Consider the following 18,779-nt stretch of genomic DNA (forward strand, 5'->3'; position numbering starts at 1 on the left):
ATATTTGTGAATTTTTTGAACCCAACCCTGATTTTGGGAGTGCTTTTTTAGTGGATGTTGTAGATTTGTTCTATTCAGTCCCTCATGGCCTCTTGTTCTCCGCTGTTAGGGAATGTATTGAGGAAAATGACCCGATTTCTTTTCAGAACTCAGCCGGTATTTCCATAGATGACTTTTTAACCTTATTACAGTTTTACCTGGAATCTACTTTTATCACTTTTGACCAGCAGTTTTTTCTGCAGAAATCAGGCATATGCATTGGGTCCTGTGTGGCACCGGTGCTATGTCACATCTTTTTATCTCATACTGACCAAGCTCTGGAGCAAGTTTTACCCATTGACAAGGTTTTTAAACTATTTAGGTATGTTAATGATTCTATGATTGTTTTAACTAAAGAAGGTCTTTACAACCTTAAGAAAACGGTGGACAGTGTTTTATCTGCCTTTAGAGAGCATGGAAAAGGTCTGGAGTTCACACACGAACTACCTGCTCATGATTCATTACAGTTTTTAGACTTGAAAATTGAGTTCTGTGGTGATCGGTTCGGTTGGTCTTACTTTCCGCGTGCAAAGAAGCAGCTGCTACCTTTTGACTCCTGCCATTCCAAACTTGTTAAGCGCGGGATTGCTTCGCTTTGCCTTGAATCCGCTCTCAAAAAGTCATGCCCTCACAAAATGCGGGACAGTTTTTATAACCAATTGGCTAGGCTTTTTGCAGCCGGGTTCCCCCGTTCGCTCGTGACGGCGGTGGTTGAATGTCTCCTAAACAAGACAAAGAATGGTACTGATAGAGCTAGGCCAGAGGTCCCTCGAGAAGAGGTAAGACCAGTGGTGGTGCCATACGTGCATCGTGTGGCCCATAATTTTAAAAAAAGTTGCCAGCCGCCATGCTGTACGGCTCGCCTTTTCGGCACCGAGAAAGCTAGGTGGCCTTTGCTCCCGTACTGATAAAGAGAACTGCAAGGAACGAGGCTGCGGAACAAAGCACAGGAGACCGTTCGTAAAATGTGCTGAAGGGGTGGTCTACGAAATGCCCCTGTCTTGCGGGCACTCCTACATAGGCCAGACTGGCAGGTGCCTGAATGAGCGAACGAGAGAACATGAGAGAAACGTAGAGCAGAAAAAGGAAGGCACACATCTAACTAAGCACATTAGTAAACTAAGCACATTAGTAAGTGCCCGCCCCGCAATTCTGAGCCTTGCTTCACTGATGTGCGCATTCTGGGCAAAAGCTGGAATACTAATACTAGGGAGTTGATAGAAGCGTTTTTTATCAGAAAGAAAGGCGACCTGTGCGTAAGTGACACATCGATAGTATTGTACGACTGTGAAAAGAAATTCCTGGAGCGTGCCTTATCAAGTCGTTCTTGAGCTTTAGGTGACCCATCTGCACATGTGACGACAAGCTATTTAAGTACGTTTCACGCATGGAATAAAATCAGTTGGAAGTTGGCGCTTCGTCCTGTCACCTACCATATGTGTCTTGTCCTTTTTTGCGCCTAAAAACTATTTAATTATGAACCAAAACCAACTAGCCCAGCAGCAAGTGCTCATAGACCTTATTCATGGCTATACCACACGGGCAAACGCCCTGCTATATGTACACTCCCACTGACACCTCTGCGCATGCGCACAAAATGAGAGGCGCTATCAAGCGGCTCCGGCGCAGCGTCAGAGGGCTAGTGTGCAACGGAGGCGCACAGCTGGGCTCGCCTCGGTGCCAGTGCCTCTGCATCGGCTATTGCGGGCGAGGCGCGCGCGGTGGCGGCTCCGGCGCGCCAGCTGTGCGCCGTGTGACGTCACTGCTCCTCGCGCATGCGCAGCACGGCTCTCCAGGAACCACGCGAAACTGCTTAACCTCGGCCAGTGTAGCTCACGCTACAAAATTCAAAGCCGGAAACACAAATGTCATCTTCAGAACCACCCTTGTTAAAAAAAACTGTAATGAGCAGAAAAAACAATTAGACAAAATGCAAAAATGACATTCAAGAAAACAGTGCCTTCATGTACTATTTCGTGGCTTTTTTTAGTGATTCTGCTTTTGTAAACGCCATCGACGGAACAACTTATAGAGATCGTATCGAAACAAAGTGGCAACAAACGAGAAGTGGCAGCTTGTTCTACAATGCCAGCGCCTCCATTCCTTCCACGCACCCTCGCAACGCGTCAAGAGCAGTGCTGGCCGAGCAATTCCGCCAGAACGCGGCTTTCTTAGAGATGTAGCGCACTTAGTGCTTCCACATTGGTTGCGCCGCGGTCAGCCCTGCAACGAGCTCATAAATGTCGTAGCATTTCAGGGATATTAAGCGGATTGATTTGGGCAGCAATTTTTTCCTTATAGAAAATAAACAATGATCGGATAATTTGAGCTCTTAGTTTTAGCAGGTACTTAGGATTCCTCATGAAGCTTTTCATAAGTATTTTAACAGTTCATAAAATGGGCGTTCCTAAACTAAACCAAGCCATTCTAAGCGTGATTTCACTACAGCACCAGACAGAGCTGACGGCCGCTAGGGAAGACTAGCGGTGGCGCTCACCACGGCAGATATTTCACAAGTGCCTCTCTCTGAACCCGACCCCGAATCTCTCCTAATGCCGCCTGTTTTCTAGGCGCTCTCGCTGGCAAACGCGTATGTGAAGCTCTTGCTGCTGCATTCTGGTGGTTATGTTCAGTTCATCAACAGAGCGATATAGCACCCAGGAGACATACCAGAATAGAAGTATACCGGTTTAACGTACAGGCTCCGTCAAAAGTATACAGCCCAAAGCGTTTGCTTGCGAGGCCTGCAGCGTGCTTAATTATACAACCGCAGCGGCCGTAACATCTCGAAAGAGGAATGGCTTCATGCTCTCAATCCTCCCAAGCTTTGGACTGCTAAATGTTCTAGGGAGCCGCGTTAAGCAGCTTAGAAGCAAACTTCTTGGTATGTACATTTTTGACGAAGGCTGTATGCCTGCTGCGCACGCGCAGTAGTCCTATCCGGCCACACATTTGCAACCGTGCATGCGAAGTTATCAGTTATAGAATGCTCAGTTATTTGTACAGCAGACACAATTTACGTCAGAACTGAAAGACCGGATCAATGCAAATGAAGTTAGGACACACACATCCCTGTGTGCCAACAGGTGAAGTCAATGTGATCACGGGAATTTCCAGATACGCAATCTAATGGTAAACACGTTACGGAGGTTTCTGCTGTTATGGTGGTGTCTACTGTCCCAGGGGGTACAATGCTACTTAGCAACCATGCACGCAGTAAACATTACACCAATCTTGTTACATGTTACATTAAATGACACAGCAACAAGCTGATCCCATGGTGTGCCTCAGAACCTGCATTTCTTATCCTGGTGGCACTCGAATGCTGTGTCCCCCCCCGCCCAAGCGAAGGGAAGAGTGGGGTCAGGAACCCCTGCCCCCTCCCCCGACCCCGATTTACGCCACGTCTGCAGGATCAGCAGTGCTCTGGTCAGTGGCTTGAAGATTTACACATCGATGTGCCGCGCCTAAATTAAAACCCTCCTAGATGAAAGAGTCATTTTCGAGCAAGCGAACATGGCAGTCTGGATTCGCAATTAAAAAAAATGTGAAAGAAAGGGGTGTACCATTCGCTGAAAAATATCTGTGAATGGTTTCAAGCATAGGCATTGCCATGAAACATAAGAGAAAGAGCAAGGTTGCTTGGCGATCTTTTCGAGACTATCTTTGGGGCAATCGTCGAACCCTTGTGAACAAAGTCCAAAATCTGAATCACTTGAATACTTTCTCCTTTGCTTCCGCAGGTTTTCTTCTCGGAGAAGAACTTATTTGGCGATCCCCTCGCTCGATCAGGGCTTCATCCTTGTATTCATGTTCTCCTCTCCTTTGGTGGAAACGTCCTGCAGGAGTCACGTTCTGAAACCAGTGTGCGTACCTGTACATTATTAAATCATTGCGTAATGTAGGTTCATTTGTTCGTTATGCATTTCTATATTGAACTATTTTTGAGTCCAAAAAAGTTTACCGATGCTTACCTAACAGAAGTGAGTAAACATATACCTCCTGTTTGAGTTTATCATCATCATCAGCCTGAATACGCCCACTTCAGCAGGGCAAAGGCATGGCGCTCCATGTCTCTCCAATTAACCCTGTTATATGCCAGCTTTGCCCACCGTATTCCCACAAATGTTTTAATATCGTCCGCCCAACTAACTTTCTGCCACCCCCTGCTACAATTGCCTTCTCTTGGCATCCACTCCGTTAACCTTAAGGACCATCGGTTATCTTGCCTTCGCATTACATGCCTTGTCAAATCCCATTTCTTCCTCTTGATTTCGATTAGTATGTCATTAACCCGCGTTTGTTCCCTCGCCCACTCCGCCCGCTTCCGGTTTCTTATCGTCACATCAACATATTTCTTTCCATAGTTAATTTACCCCGCAAATTTTCCACCGCCGGTATGTGCCATTCCAACAGAGGCCAACAACAACAATGAAGAATAGGAAAGAGGCTGAGTGGGTGTGCGAACGGCGCTAAGCGACGAGTGCCAGAGAAAGTGCATAAGACTCTAGTGCCCCCCTCCCTCCCGTCATCTGCTCAAAATTCGCTGCCGTATGTAGCCGTACCATCTGGACTCAAGGAACACAAGCCTGGACGTGCCAGTCATGACCGACATGTGTCAGGAAGGGTCGTCACATGTTTCCACGCCTTGCATGGAAGTAGGTGTCACTGAAAGCCTGGGTGCGCTAGAGACTGGCTTCGGCGGAAATTACGAGAACTGCGATGAAGGGCGTGGTCTTGTCCCGAAAGCAGTCATCTTCTGCACGCAGACTCGTCAGGAGGGGTTGTCTGGAGCTTACAGCAAGAAGGAGGTTGCGTTGTGGGCTCTGCAGAAGCGCTGCTGTATGGTCCGGGATGAAAGGAGTAATCGCACCGAAGGATGCTCTGGTGACATGGTGCGCCTGGGCGGAAAGATGTCCTTGCATTTCGACGGGGCCGTCACGCCAATAGTCCTGGCATCCGCCATCGCCTTCGTGGTGAGTTCATTCTGGCATGGAAAGCGCACCACTATTACCAACTCGCGTTAACACATGTGGACGCTGCGCTAGATTATGACGCAGTGGAATTAAGTGCTTCACCGCCAGAGCTTGATATCCTGATAAGAGTACTCACGGTTTTTTAGTGCAGTGTTCTCACCTTTTCATCTTTGACTTTGATTAACTATTTCGCCTTTAGTTTCTGGCCTATCAATGCGACCTGAAGTGTACACGTATACCATGAACCCTTGTGTGTGTCATGTTGTTCGCAACCTTAGACTGGCCGCTCCCCTAGCTGCGTCACCAATACCGTGTTCAAATTTCTGTAATTTATATCCTTCTTATCTCCTGAAAAAGAAGACTGCAAGAGAGAAAAAATACACCACAAAGAAGGCTTCTCTGAAGATATCGAAGAAGCCTTGAGTAAAGATACCGAAATGTTTGCCCTGGTCAACACACTGACGTGGCTAGAAGATCGCGCAGCCTAGCAGCAAAGAATTTTTTTCTTGCATATCTTGTCCGCAAATATAATCTGGTTCAATCTTAGGTTTGATGTGGTTCATTTTTACTCATTCACGTCTTAAAAGGCGCCTGTGTTTCACAGAATAAGAGCCACGTACGACGACGATTGTAATGCTAGCATGCAAGCTAAATATTCTGTGGTTGAGGTGACACTTAGGTATGGTGAGTTTCTGCCTTGCAGTTGTTCTCATTGAACTCTACGCAGTCCGTCACTTTCTGTTAGGATTTCCACTCAGAACATCGGTTTCGTTTGACGCCCTGCATGTATCCTCATTGGGAACTTCAGTTCCCTGGAACAGCGCTGCACATCTGCCACGCCTATTGCGACTTCTACAGGGCCTGCCAATTCTGGTGTTCCTGGGCGTGATGATGCGCCACCGGCAGTCCGCCTTACCGCTGCTCACCGACATTAAGGTGCCAGCGCTGATTGTGATCGAGTCTTTAATCTTCGCTGGCACCGAAGTTGTGCTGCACCTATGTCTCGAGGCGCTACACAAAGGGAGGCACAGTGCATCCTTCGCCGTCTTGGTCCTGACCAGGCTGCTCTACACGGGGTGGCTGGCCGTCTTGTTCAGGGCGAGTGGTCCCCTGCTGGCCTCGGGATTAGCGGTGAGAGTTGCAAAACTGGCTCGCATTGCACCTCTAGACCTAACTTGCATGCAAAGGCTTGAGGAAACACTCGAGCTCTGCCTTGGGGATATGACGCGATAGCGTTAATGAGCCCCTTCAGCGGCTTGGTGTCTTCTTTGCGTATCGCTTCGCAGACGTGGTCATTATGTGCTTTAGATTTATATAAAGCGGGAAGTCCTCATATATCTCTCCTGGCACATAGTTGCAGGAGTTAAGTGACGCGCAACCTGACATGGCCTGGTAGCTGTTTCACACACAGCCATCTCTCACGACCAGTCATTATTGTAGCTGCCACATGACAAGTCGAGCACGTTGTGATGACATCACAATGTCTCGTGACCTATGTAGCAAGTGGGGCATCTGCTTTTTCGCTCACAACGCCGACAACGTTGCCTCCGGGTTTAGTGCAGAGCGGACGCCTTGACTTAAGATCTTTAAAATCATTCAAGCGTGCAACGTGTCATATAGCTGCACGGCTACAATTGGATGGCTATTTACAGCAGCTTAGAACTTTTTGCGAGTTGTAAATAATTTTCGCTTTTACGGGTGGTTCCGAACTCTCAACGGCATAAAACGACAGCTTCTAGTTAGGGCTAATAGCTCGTCTTGCATCTCTCTAAATGGTATTGTTAGCTCACGCATCCAAAATTCCTATCTAAAAGACAACACGAACCCACGAGCGATCTTAAATAATTTGCTTCCAAGCTATTTTGACCATAAAAAAGAAAATGAAAGGAAGTGAGCTTGAGAAGCGGACTTGAAAAAGCTTGAAAAGGTCCGTACGACGTCCAGCAACAAGGAAATTAATCGTTACGCCACAGCATGACTGTGCAATGTGTTGTTATCGGTTTTTTATGAAGCTCCCCTTTCGTCCTTTTGGCGAGGCTGCTTAAATGAAAGTTTTAGGGTGCCTGATTGCGCACGCCCCCTCGGAAGTGCGGTGTCGTTCTGTGAAGTGGTCAACGCTGCCTCCCCAGCGGCGATGGCCATTGGGCTCCGCACGCTTCATCGCTGCGGGTGGGAGAGACGTGTGCGCGGCGTTCTTGGGCAAAACGCTCAGGGCTGTGTGGCCCTGTTCACGAAACGCTCGCCATATGGCTGAGGATTGTTTGTTTTTCCGAGAGAAGCCAAACGTCTACTGCTCCCTCTGGCAAAAAATCTATCCAGACACACCCTAAGGCCAGTTGATGTGTTTTGTGCGAGTAATACCATTTCTGCGAGGTTCACAGTTGATTGGCGTGTACATAGCCACTGAGTTTATCGCTTAGTTGTTCTGGGTCTTTGTGTATATGTGTGCGTGCACAGCTAGTTTAATTTCTGGATAAGCAATGCTCCGCTTTGAGGTGCCTGTGTTGACGCAAATACAAATTATAGGATGCTTATGTTATGTTTTACACTGCCGATGGTTAATTATATTTTTCTTATCTTAGGCCAAAGGGCCAACCGTGCACAACAAACGTTATCATCATCTTCTTAGCGCGGCATGCCTTTCTTTGCCTCGATCTCGACATGCAGTTGCGCTCTGCCCATGTGCTGCCTACGCGTCGGGCTCCATGATGGCGGGCACCGCAAGGTCACTCGCTAAAGGTGTAACGACGCGGTTGTCTCCACCCTAAGCGACGGCGCTCCCGGAGACACGACGTCGACAGATCGGAATCCCGCCTCCTGGGCTCTGTTCTGGAACCACCGCCATGTACTTTAAAAGCCTCTCTCTACCAAATGGGTTGAGAACGTAGGATAGGAAAGAACAAGGGTAGGCTTATCACAGGGACAAGGCGAAATGCGAAGAAGGATTGCAGACTTAGACCGAAGGAAATGGAGACGGACGAATAGCCCCGTATAGTCTATCCACTGTACCCTCTTGCAAATAAGAAAAGGGTTTCATTTCTATGTACGGCCCTGTTGTTCCTTCAAATGCAGACGAATACTGGTGGTTTTACGGTCTCCTTTTGGTCAGTTGTGCCTTCATGTAAGAATGCAGTATAGAACTGAAATGATAATTAATCGCCAACTGGCACAAAACGTTGCTTTTGAACTTCTTGTCCTGTTACCTGGAAGCTATCCTGGTGAGATTATCTTTACAGAGACTGTTGTGATATCACGTTTGTACTGGGACCTTGCTTTAGAAGAAGCTGAATTTTCAATCATTCAGGAAGGGTTGAACAAAATGTGTGAGCCAATCTGTTTGGAATGTCCTGCTGCTTTCTTTTATGCTTAAGTTTTACGGAGAGTCACATCTCTCAGCAAAACTACTAAGTTTTGCTGAGAGATGTAACCTTTGCGGCCCTCTGAATAAGTGGTGCTCTTTTGGCATTACCTAATGAAGCCATGCTGCGCTGGTTGCTTCTTCAGATGATGCGAGACCGTTTTGCTATGGCGGTGTTCTTGTACGCGTACGACGGCTACAGCAAGTACCTCGTGTGCCCGCCCCGCACGCTGTCGTACCTGTACGGCTCGGAGACCTGTACACTTCCCACGTGGTGCCGGAAGCCGTCGGGTCGGTCGAAGGAAGACATCTTCGAGGCGTGCGCATATCTCTATGATATGTTGGCCATGTCAGAGCACGCCGAGGTTATCCAGGTATATTATATATATGCACCACTGTGGTCGGAGAATGTTTTCTTGCGCAATGCATGCTAGGTTACCGGGTTAGCGAATCTCTACGCTAACAGCTTAAGCTGCAGACAGTAAAAATTCGGGCTTACGCTAATCTCCTCTTAAGCACAAAGTGAAACTTACGGAGTTTAAGCGAGGATTGAATTCTTTGACGCGCCTACCGACGACCAAATTTTCACTTTCAGTGCTAAGAAATAAAAAATGTCACAGTAGTTCTTGCGCTTGAGTAAAACCGAGGTGGCAGGGAACAATTGCTTTTAACTCAAGGAGCATCGGGGGATGCGGATGCTGACATACTGAGCTTCACACACTGCACGCACTGTGTACATATTTGCTTACAAGCTGAGGGTTAATGGTTGCTCTTTTGCGGTATTTCACACGCACACCATGCTTTAAAGGCTGCGTGGTTGTGCTAAGCACAACGATCATTGTTGTTTACACCTTTATAGATCCTAATCGGGAGGCATGATGCTTGTCCAGGCAGGTATAATTTATTTATTTTATTTTATTTTGCATTTATTTCAGTCATATACAATGGCTGAGGAGAAAGGAAAAAAAGCCGCGCACGCGGCTTGACAAAGCTCCCATCTCCCGTAGCGGCTTGGCACGGCGATGACAGGCAGCAGTAAAACAATAACAAGAGAATGCATGAAATAACAAATATGTACAATATCTTCATAACAGATCACCAGAATAGTCTCGGTACTGTTACACACACGCAAATGATAGTTTAATCACAGCACATGGATACTTAGTTTATTTTACAGTTGGATATGATTCATTGTTTTGTAAGAACATATTTCTGACAGCGTTATATGAAACGGAAAGAATGGATTGATTAGTGAAAGCATTTCTATTAAGGAAAGATGGCAACACATACCTGAGTGTTTGAAAACCGTAATTTGTGCGTGGACAAGGTACATACCAATATTCGTAGTGTCTTGTGTTGTGAACAGCGGTATTTTCCCGTAGATTCGCAAGGTCAGAAAAAAATGTGGTGTCACTATGTACCTGAGATTTGTACTGCTGAATTACACGGTACTGATGAATAACCCTTGCATCCATAATGCGGTATTTTGCAAATAGAGCACTCGTATGTGCTAAGTATGTGGCACCCGCAATTGCTCTGACTGCATTTTTTTGTAATGTCAAAACCTTTTGAATATTAGTTTGCGTCGTTGTACCCCAAACCAAATGACAATATTTAACATGAGAGTCAAAGAGGGCATGGTAAATAACAAGTTTTGTCCTAGTAGGTATCATGCACTTTAACCTTCTGAGTATGCCGACAACGCGAGCTAGCTTACTCTCCATTTGCTCGATGTGGTAGTCCCATAATATACATTCATTGAAGTGAACGCCAAGTGTTTTTACAACATTAGTTATTTCTATTATATTACCACCCAATACTAAATCTGTATGTACAACCCATTTGACATTTTTAGCTCTAAAAAATATCGCCTTCGTTTTCCGTGTGTTTATTAGTAGGGAATTGTTTTCAGACCATGAGTTAAGTTTTCCCAACACGCTATTAGCCTTTTCTACTATATCATTCGCGTTGGTGCCGGTCAGAAATAAAGTAGTGTCGTCAGCGTAAATTACGTATTCTGTTTCGGAGTCAATCTGTACTAAATCATTAATATATACATTAAATAATAAGGGACCAAGGATACTACCTTGAGGTACACCATGCTTTATTTATTGTAAGTAGAGCGATGATTATCTATAGAAACGTACTGATATCGGTCAGTTAAATAGCTGGTGATAAGAGATAGTGCTTTGTTCCGGACACCGTATGCAGAAAGTTTAAGAAGAAGAGTTTCGTGATGAATCCTATCGAAGGCTTTGGAGAAATCTATGTATATTCCAAGGGTTATTTGTTTACATTCAATGTTATTTAAGATTATTTCTTTTTGCTTCAAGAGAGCCATTTCAGTAGAGGACTTAGGTCTAAATCCAAACTGTCTTGGAGTTATCACGTTGTATTTTTCAAGAAAATTGGAAAGTCGTAAATGTATTGTTTTTTCCAAGCCCTTAGAAAAAATAGGCAATATAGGCACTGGTCTATAATTACCAAGATCGTTTTTCGAACCACCTTTATAAAGAACAACTACTTTTGCTATTTTCATGTCCGAAGGGAAAACGCCGGTAGTCAAAGACAAGTTATAAATATAAGTTAAAATTGGGCAGATAATGTCCAAGACGTACATAACAGGTTTCACTTTCAGTCCAAAAGCATCTTCACTGTTTGTATTGTTCATGCCTTTATATATATTAAGCACCTCATTTTCGTCACAACATGTTATAAAAATACTGTTACTTGTATGATTCGTAATGTAATCCAATGCCATATTGTTGTGTTCACTATCAACAAGTCCACTGAAATAGCTATTAAACTTATTTGCGAGTGCGAGTCCACTATAACTAATGCCTTCCATTGTAATACTGTCAATTGTATTTGTAGAGTTAGGGTTCAAGACTCGATTCAACCTATTCCAAACTTTCTTTTGATCGGTCAGACCAGCGAACTTGTTAAGGTGATATGCATTCCTCGCTTTTCTTAAAGTTAAGTTCAGTTTGTTTCGGTACCTCTTGAACGTTGCCCACGATTCTGGACTGCGACTTTGTAAGACCCACATACCCAGTCATTTTGTCTACCTTAGAGAATCAAGTCATTTGCACAATAACGTTCCTGTAATCAATGAACAGAAGAAAGGTGACAGTTTAAAATATCACGTTGTATGGTCATTGCACCAAGGATCGACAATTTGCATCGGCTTGTGCGCCATCTCTTTTTTGCAGATGCACCACGAGAAGTACGGACCGCACATCCGGAACTTCGTGCGTGACAACACTCTCGGGGCCTGCGTATAGGTCTGCGATCTGAGCTTGGCAGTGCTCGTGATCTTGCGCATGTTAAAGATGATCTGGGGCGACATCGCCGCTGTGGTCCATCTCTACAAGCGCTACACGGCAGAGCGGCGCAAAGGAGTCACTCGGAACGGCGCCTTTCACGCAGTGGCGCTAGCATTGCTTGCTACTGACACGTCACCCATGGAGCCACTCCTTGCTGGTGGGTCTTCTGTTGTAGGATTAATTTGAAAAGGGTCATCTGACATCGAATCTTATCAGATATTCAATTTTTTCGTGCTAGTTCTTTTGTGGGGAAGGGTTAGTGCGAGGGCGATGCTGTATCTCCCTTAGATTCTGTATCTCGGTACAGTACACAATTTTAGCTTACTGTCCGCCGATATGCGAAACAGATACTGAGCTATTTTCTTTCCGCAAAGACCAATTTTCATTTTTTTCAACCCAATTTTCAAGATCAGGTTTAAATAGATGCCCTTTGTAAAAAAAACCAAAAAAGAAGTGCTTTCAATAAGGGCTGCTATCATACGCCTTGAAAAGGTAGCTGCCCGAAGCGCAAACAACGGATGAAGGACAGAAGGAAGATAATTTCATAGTGATAAAATAATGCGAGCACCACTGATCACAAAGGCGGAACATTTGACACTGGCGTTCAAAACCTACAGTGTTGCTGAGATTTTCCCAGTACACATGGAAATGGAGAGTAACGTTCAATAATGAGAAGGTACTTCCATCTGGCACAAAGAAGCCTTCATTTGCACTGAGCAGAAACTGTTGTATCTTGAAGACAGGGATGTCTTAGCAAGAGTGGAAATAGTTTCATTGGTGGCTTACCGAATGAATTGTGTTCGCAAGTTTTTTCTTTTTATTTTAGTGTGATTTTATCTCACTGTTTTCAGTATGCTGCGCTGTTGGAATTTTAGAATAGGGTATCCGGCGAGTTGGCACCCTACTTAGCTTCGTGCGAACTCCTCGAAAGCGTTCTGGTTGAAAATTGCCGTCAAGAAGAGACCAGCATTAGCATGAAATATTTTCTAAGCAGCCGACATAGCTATTAAAGTGCGCCAGCGCCAAAACTGCTTCATAATTCTCATTTCGCAGAGTCACTGCACGTTGATTGATGCCAAATATTGATGTACGAACCATTCAGTTCGCAGTTCCGGTCACATGAGTTGGAAGTGCTGTTGTTGGTAAAATACGCTAGGCTTCATGGGCGATGCTTTCGTTCCCAATTATCCGGCCATAGGCAACAAGATATACTCATACTTCGAAACGAAGCTGCTCTGGTGATGGAGCTAAAAAAACGACATTCAAAAAGAGGACCACGAAGGTTTTTCGCGCAATCTCTTGATACACTGATCTAAACAGGTCTGTGGTGCGACATATTCGTTGATATCATGGCAGTCGCCCATGACACACATGAACGAGGTTCTGCTTGGTTGTGAGTGTTTTTAACTAGAAACTTCTTATTAATTTAATTAATCCATGTATACAATTTCCAGTGATGTCTACTGAATAGGGCACTGAAGGTCTCCAGATATTATTGTGAACAGATAAATGCCTGAAAAAATAATTACTTATTCTGTGAGATGTATAGTTGTGGCTGTCTAAGTCATCAAGTCTTACTCGCCCGAAGATGTCAGAAATTAAGAAATACACGTTATTCGAAAGTTATTTGCAGGTTACGCGAATAGCGGTGTATTTGCCACAGCATATGATCAGATAAATCCACCTTTATGCAACCATTAAGCGTGGTCCTTTCCCTGCCTGGATGCCACGCACCATTAGGGTTGCGAGATTTTGAGCATTGCGGGCTATCACTATATTTATTTTATTGACTATTTGCTATCCGAAATGTGTCCGCATATTTTTGCACGTTACCTATATCTCTTTAAATGTGAGAAGGTGCGCTGCCGGTTAATTCCTCTCGAGGTGCAGTCAGTCCTCACTGGTATTACCACCTGCGGGTCAGAATGTATTTCGATCTCGTTCTAGGTGTAGTGCCGCAATGTCATGCTTTTCGTAACCTAGTTGTACACTATGATCACTTGATATATCTTAGAGCAATTAAGTCTAGTGCGCACAACCACACATGCGTGGAAATTAGCCCGATTCGAGGCCTTCATTTCATACGTAACCCCCCCCCCCCCCAGTATTAAGTGTGGCGCACATGCAAGCGAGACAAATGTTTACTAATTAAAACCATGTTTATTTTTTTCATACAAACCAGGTAAAGAACAACGTTGCAAGCTGATCTTCATACTAGGTTCGATCACAGCTTCACGAGCAGTCAGCGCCCACAACGTCGGCCACAATCAGAAATGTCCAGATGTGAATCCAGCAGTGGCACCTGAGGTCGTCGATTTGCACGGAGCTCCAGAGTCCTCCGATGCACTGCACCCGTCGCTTGACAACGTCAGCCAGTCTCGTGTACTCGTCGAGGTCCGTCAAACATTGAATGAAGCCCCAAGGCGCGCCTCAGCATTGTCGCCGCTTCACTGGCTTCGACGCCAGCATTTTCTTGAACGATGCGGAGGATCCTTTCATGTCCCGACACCAGATCGACCGCGCGTGCGTTGTAAGGATCGTGGTCACCCGTCACGAAGCGGGCTGCTCTGGCGACGAGGCTGGCGTTGCGCCTCGTGATGTTCCGGATGACGACGAGCTCTGCGTCACGGCCTTTGCAACTTTGAAGATCGACGCGGAGCAGCTGGGGATGGCTTTCGATGCCCGACACCAGCGTCTGCAAGAAGACATTGTTGCCATCGCGGCTGAGCACCGCGAACGAGAGCGCGGAGAGATTTTGGCTGTTGACAAAAGCGTTCGCAAGTAACTCACAGTGGTCTTCGCTCAGACGCAGCTCTCTGAGTGTGATTCTGGTGGGGTTGACGTTGGAAGCCAGCGATTTCACCAGAAGCTTTTCGGTGTCAGGGTCATGCTGCTGGTCCTCGACCTCGGGTACATCGACGTAGACGCGCACTTCGCACTTCTAACTCCTGCAGTGTGCTTGCTTCCATTATAGCGGCCGCCATGGCAGACTGGATCTTATCAAGGAAGCAGTATTGCACGCACACGCGAAGTGAACTCAAGTGATTGCAGGAGGCGAGGATTTCGAAGGTTGCGCGCAAAATCTCCGAATTGTTGAGGTGGAAAGAGCTGACCGTGAGGGACGTCGCCTCGTGGCATTCGGGAAGCATGGAAAGGCTACCGATGCTCACGTAGTGATCTTCAATGTGAATGGCCTTCACCAAGCGGGAATCACGAATGATTTGGCATATCTCCCTGAGGTCAGCGCATACTGGAAGATGGCTTATGTCGACATTTTGGAGAGCTTTGTTGAGTGCCAGGGCGCGAAAAAACGCGCAGCACTCCTCTTCTGAGAAACTAAAGAGGTCTACGGTCAGCGCCAAAAGTGTAGCGTTTATGGCAGCGCTAACAGCCACGGCTCGATCCTTGTGGCTGCGTCTCCGGAGAGACGGTAGAAGCCGTAGAAGATGGTGGACACGAGGCAGTTTCTCGTCCACGTAACACTTAGCGTACGCAGAGTACGGTTCCGGGCGATTACATCGGATAAGAGGGTTTTGTCTTCGGCATCGTAGATATCCATATTAATGGCCAACTGTTCTAGCGTCGTCGTTTGTGCAATGACCTTGACCAGAGACTCTAGTGCGTGCATGCTGACCTGGGGTGTTCGCACTGTCAGGTTCTTGAGGGGCGAGCGTTCCTTCTTCAGGTAGCCGACGAAGCCATGAAGGAGGTCGACGCAGTCATAAGTGAACTTGAAGGAGCAGACGGTTAAGTCACTTATGGTGTTATTCTGCAAGAGTATGTTTATCAACTGTCGTGCGCAGCCGGTGCTAAATTCCAGATCGGCGACATCCAGCGCAGTAATGGTTATGCTGCTCTGCTCCTGAGGGAGTACAAACAGTGGCAGTCTGACAGAGAAGCAGAAAAATTGTTCCCGTGCGTCTGAATAATTCTGCTCCGAGGGGTTGGCAAGCTTCTTTAGGGCTTCAAGAAGTTTCGCTTCACAGCACGGTACATCTGAGATGGTCACCTTACGGACGCTGTACATGTCTTGAAGAAGGCTGAGGAGGAAAGGGTTGCTCGCTACAAAGAAAGTCAGCTCGACGGCCACAATGCAGTGATGATGGGCGAGGGCGTCGACCAGCAAAATAATGGCGAAGTCTAGGCTTTCACAGTCAATACTTGGGTCTTCCCAAGGGTCCATGACTACGATTAACGTGGCAATAGCGATGCCCAATTCACCCAGGACATTTTCCTCTCTTATCTCAAGGCCTACGTTCCAGAGAACCTTGTTATACTCGGCGACACGTCGAACCAGCTTACACAGTGGTGCCGCTTTACTTCTGGTGCAGCGCAGGGTTAATGGCGTACGTTCTTCTAACACGGATGGCTTTGCAGTAGCCATGGCGTGTTTAGCGGAAGGGACTTGTGCTTCGGTTCAGTGTGGGGATTCCAGCGCAGGACAAGCTTCAGCTTCAAGACTGGAAAAGAAATAAAAGTTATATAGGTGTTATAATCTAAACAGTGGTGAAGGGTAAAAGATGTTATGTCAAGTTTACAAAGATAACACAAGGAACAGAAAACGCAGTGGCCGAGGTTCAGCTATAGAGGCGAAATGAACGTTTGTTGAGCTAGCGTGACTGCGGCTGCCACCGAACGTAGCTAATCAGATGCCAATGAGACAGATTTTTTCCTTCAGTGGAGTACACTGGCGTCGTGACGGCTTTGGGGAACACTGCGTTATGCATTACAGTGAAAGTTGGCTTCATAATTTTAAACTGAGCACAATCTTGGAATTACTGACGCGATCTGAACGTCAGTGAATGAAGTATCCGTCCTCCACCTCGATACTTCTTGCAGAAGACTGTAAGCCACGAACGCGAAGTGACAGCATTTAGTAGGGCAAGGTAGAGGTTTTGGTGCAACGGTTCGCTGAACGCTGTTCTTCACTTTCAGATGAATTTTCTTCAGCTCGCTACTGTAGCTCTTTTTTCCTTATTAAACTACCTCCGTCATCCATTTCTTCAGGGCATGGTTGAGGTGTCCTTGGAAAGCGATGCGTTTCCTAGTGACTAGGGCTATCAGGAACTGGGCCGGAGTTCCTGGGTTCGAACCCTGTCGCGGCTGCCGGGGTGGAGGCGAAACGAGGCTCGCATGTCCACAGATATGTGAGACAATTACTGCTCATTTCCTTTCATCAAAGGCAGTTATTAAATCGATTAAATTATTAAATCACAACAGTTGCGCTCTAAGTTGTGTAGTTTACAAAATGGTTATGATAAAGGATAAATGCAGTAACTTTTCTCACTCTTGCTTGCTGCTCAACACCTCAACTGCGCCGAGGGTGAACAGATGAACAGATGAGATGAAACTGAAAATAGTTTTTTTTGTAGAAACGAAATGTGCAGTAACTGTCATACATCTGAGTAGACAACTGAACTGAGCCATGAGGGATTGTATTGTATAGACAGCATTTACTGTCAGCACTGAACCTTAGTGGTAATGGCTCTTGGCGGCCTTGTGAGCCCACTCAGTGGCCCGCACTTACGTCAACGCGTCTGAGGTGGCCATTATAGCCTTCAACCGCTCTAGAGAAGGAACTTGTGCTAAGCCAATAGGTGGCGGTGTATTTTTTCAGCTCCATAAAACGTGATAATGTCCGGCTATCTAAAATAGAGGAGATCATAAGGCAGGCTTATAAAGCAGCCATGCGGATGCCCCACTGCACCTTTACGGAAAGACTTATTAAACTGGAGGTCTACAACATTACCACGAGACTATGGGAGGTACATATATTTGCACAATTAAGGAGGCTCGCAACCACACCAGCGGAGTGGAAGATCTTGAGCAACCTAAGTCTACATGACAGAATCCCGGATAGAAACGCGCGGGCAAAGTTACTAATCGAAGTGAGAAAATTACTAACTTTTAAACCTATTCCAAAAAAACATGCACCCTGCTTATTACGAAGGCAAGAGGAGAGCAAAACCAAAGGTCCTCGAAGGCAAGCTAGAAGGCTCGGAATACACAACCTTTGCATATGCGGCGGAATAGGAAGGAGGCGACTCCTTTGTCGCCGTGGGCGTGAACGACGCGGGTAAAACAATAACTGCCGGTTCGGTCAAAAGCAACAACTCAGGGACAGCGGAGATGAGATAGCCCGCTGCAGATGCTTTCTCGTGGACGCGGATGTCCTCTGTCCTATACATTTTTCGGGAAACCCGTGTCTACAATGTCACAGGATGCGCTACACTCTTCGCCCTCTACTGACAGCGACCGGCAAAAATCGTGATTATCTACTTTGTGCCTTTGTCTCCGCAGCTTTGACTGTGCTTGCCCTTGTCCTCTTGGCCAGCAGCTGGTGCTCCCTCTCACCGACCATATTTATGACTGTGACTGGCCTGGTTAGCGCGCAGGTGGCGTTCCTCTCCTACTGATTCGTAGCGATGGCTACGCTCCTCCTCACACACCCGCGGCACAAGCTGTGTTAGGCGGACGGCGCTTGTTGTGAAAAAGCGCGGGAGATAGAGCTATCGCTGCAAAAAACAAAATTTAGAGAATATATCACCGCTTCCGCATACTCCGCCTGCGGCGCCGGCAGTGTTCTCCGAGTTAGCATTGCAGCATGCATCCTGCCGTGTGTTGGTGATTTTCAATACCTATAAGGGGCGCCTGTACCGATTCAATATGTCGGCGTCACTGAGGGCTGCTCTCGTGGTCAGCTTATTGAAATCACGTTTGTTTTTATATTTCCCTATAAACTTGCGTTTATTTGCAGATGGAAGGTACCTCGCTTTAGTCGTGACCGTCTAAAGGATTATCGTTGCCTTGCGGAGGCGCTGTAGTCGCAAACAACCCCAGGTACTTCTGTGGCGCAGTGGACCCAAGGGAAGCTGTCGCACCAGCCTATTAAGAGACGTGTCTCTTACTACTTGCATTCTAACGTTTCCTGTCCGTTCGAGATTTCAAGATGGCGGACGGTCATGTGATCAAATTGCTGCAGCGCCCTGCAAAATGTGACCCCATCACGTGACCGCACGCGCGCAGTTGCCAGGCCGCCGATTTGCCGCCTTTGCTGGCGTTCCGATATATGCATATATA

The sequence above is a fragment of the Amblyomma americanum genome, chromosome 1 (genome assembly GCF_052857255.1).
Source record: "Amblyomma americanum isolate KBUSLIRL-KWMA chromosome 1, ASM5285725v1, whole genome shotgun sequence".
Classification (NCBI taxonomy): domain Eukaryota; kingdom Metazoa; phylum Arthropoda; class Arachnida; order Ixodida; family Ixodidae; genus Amblyomma; species Amblyomma americanum.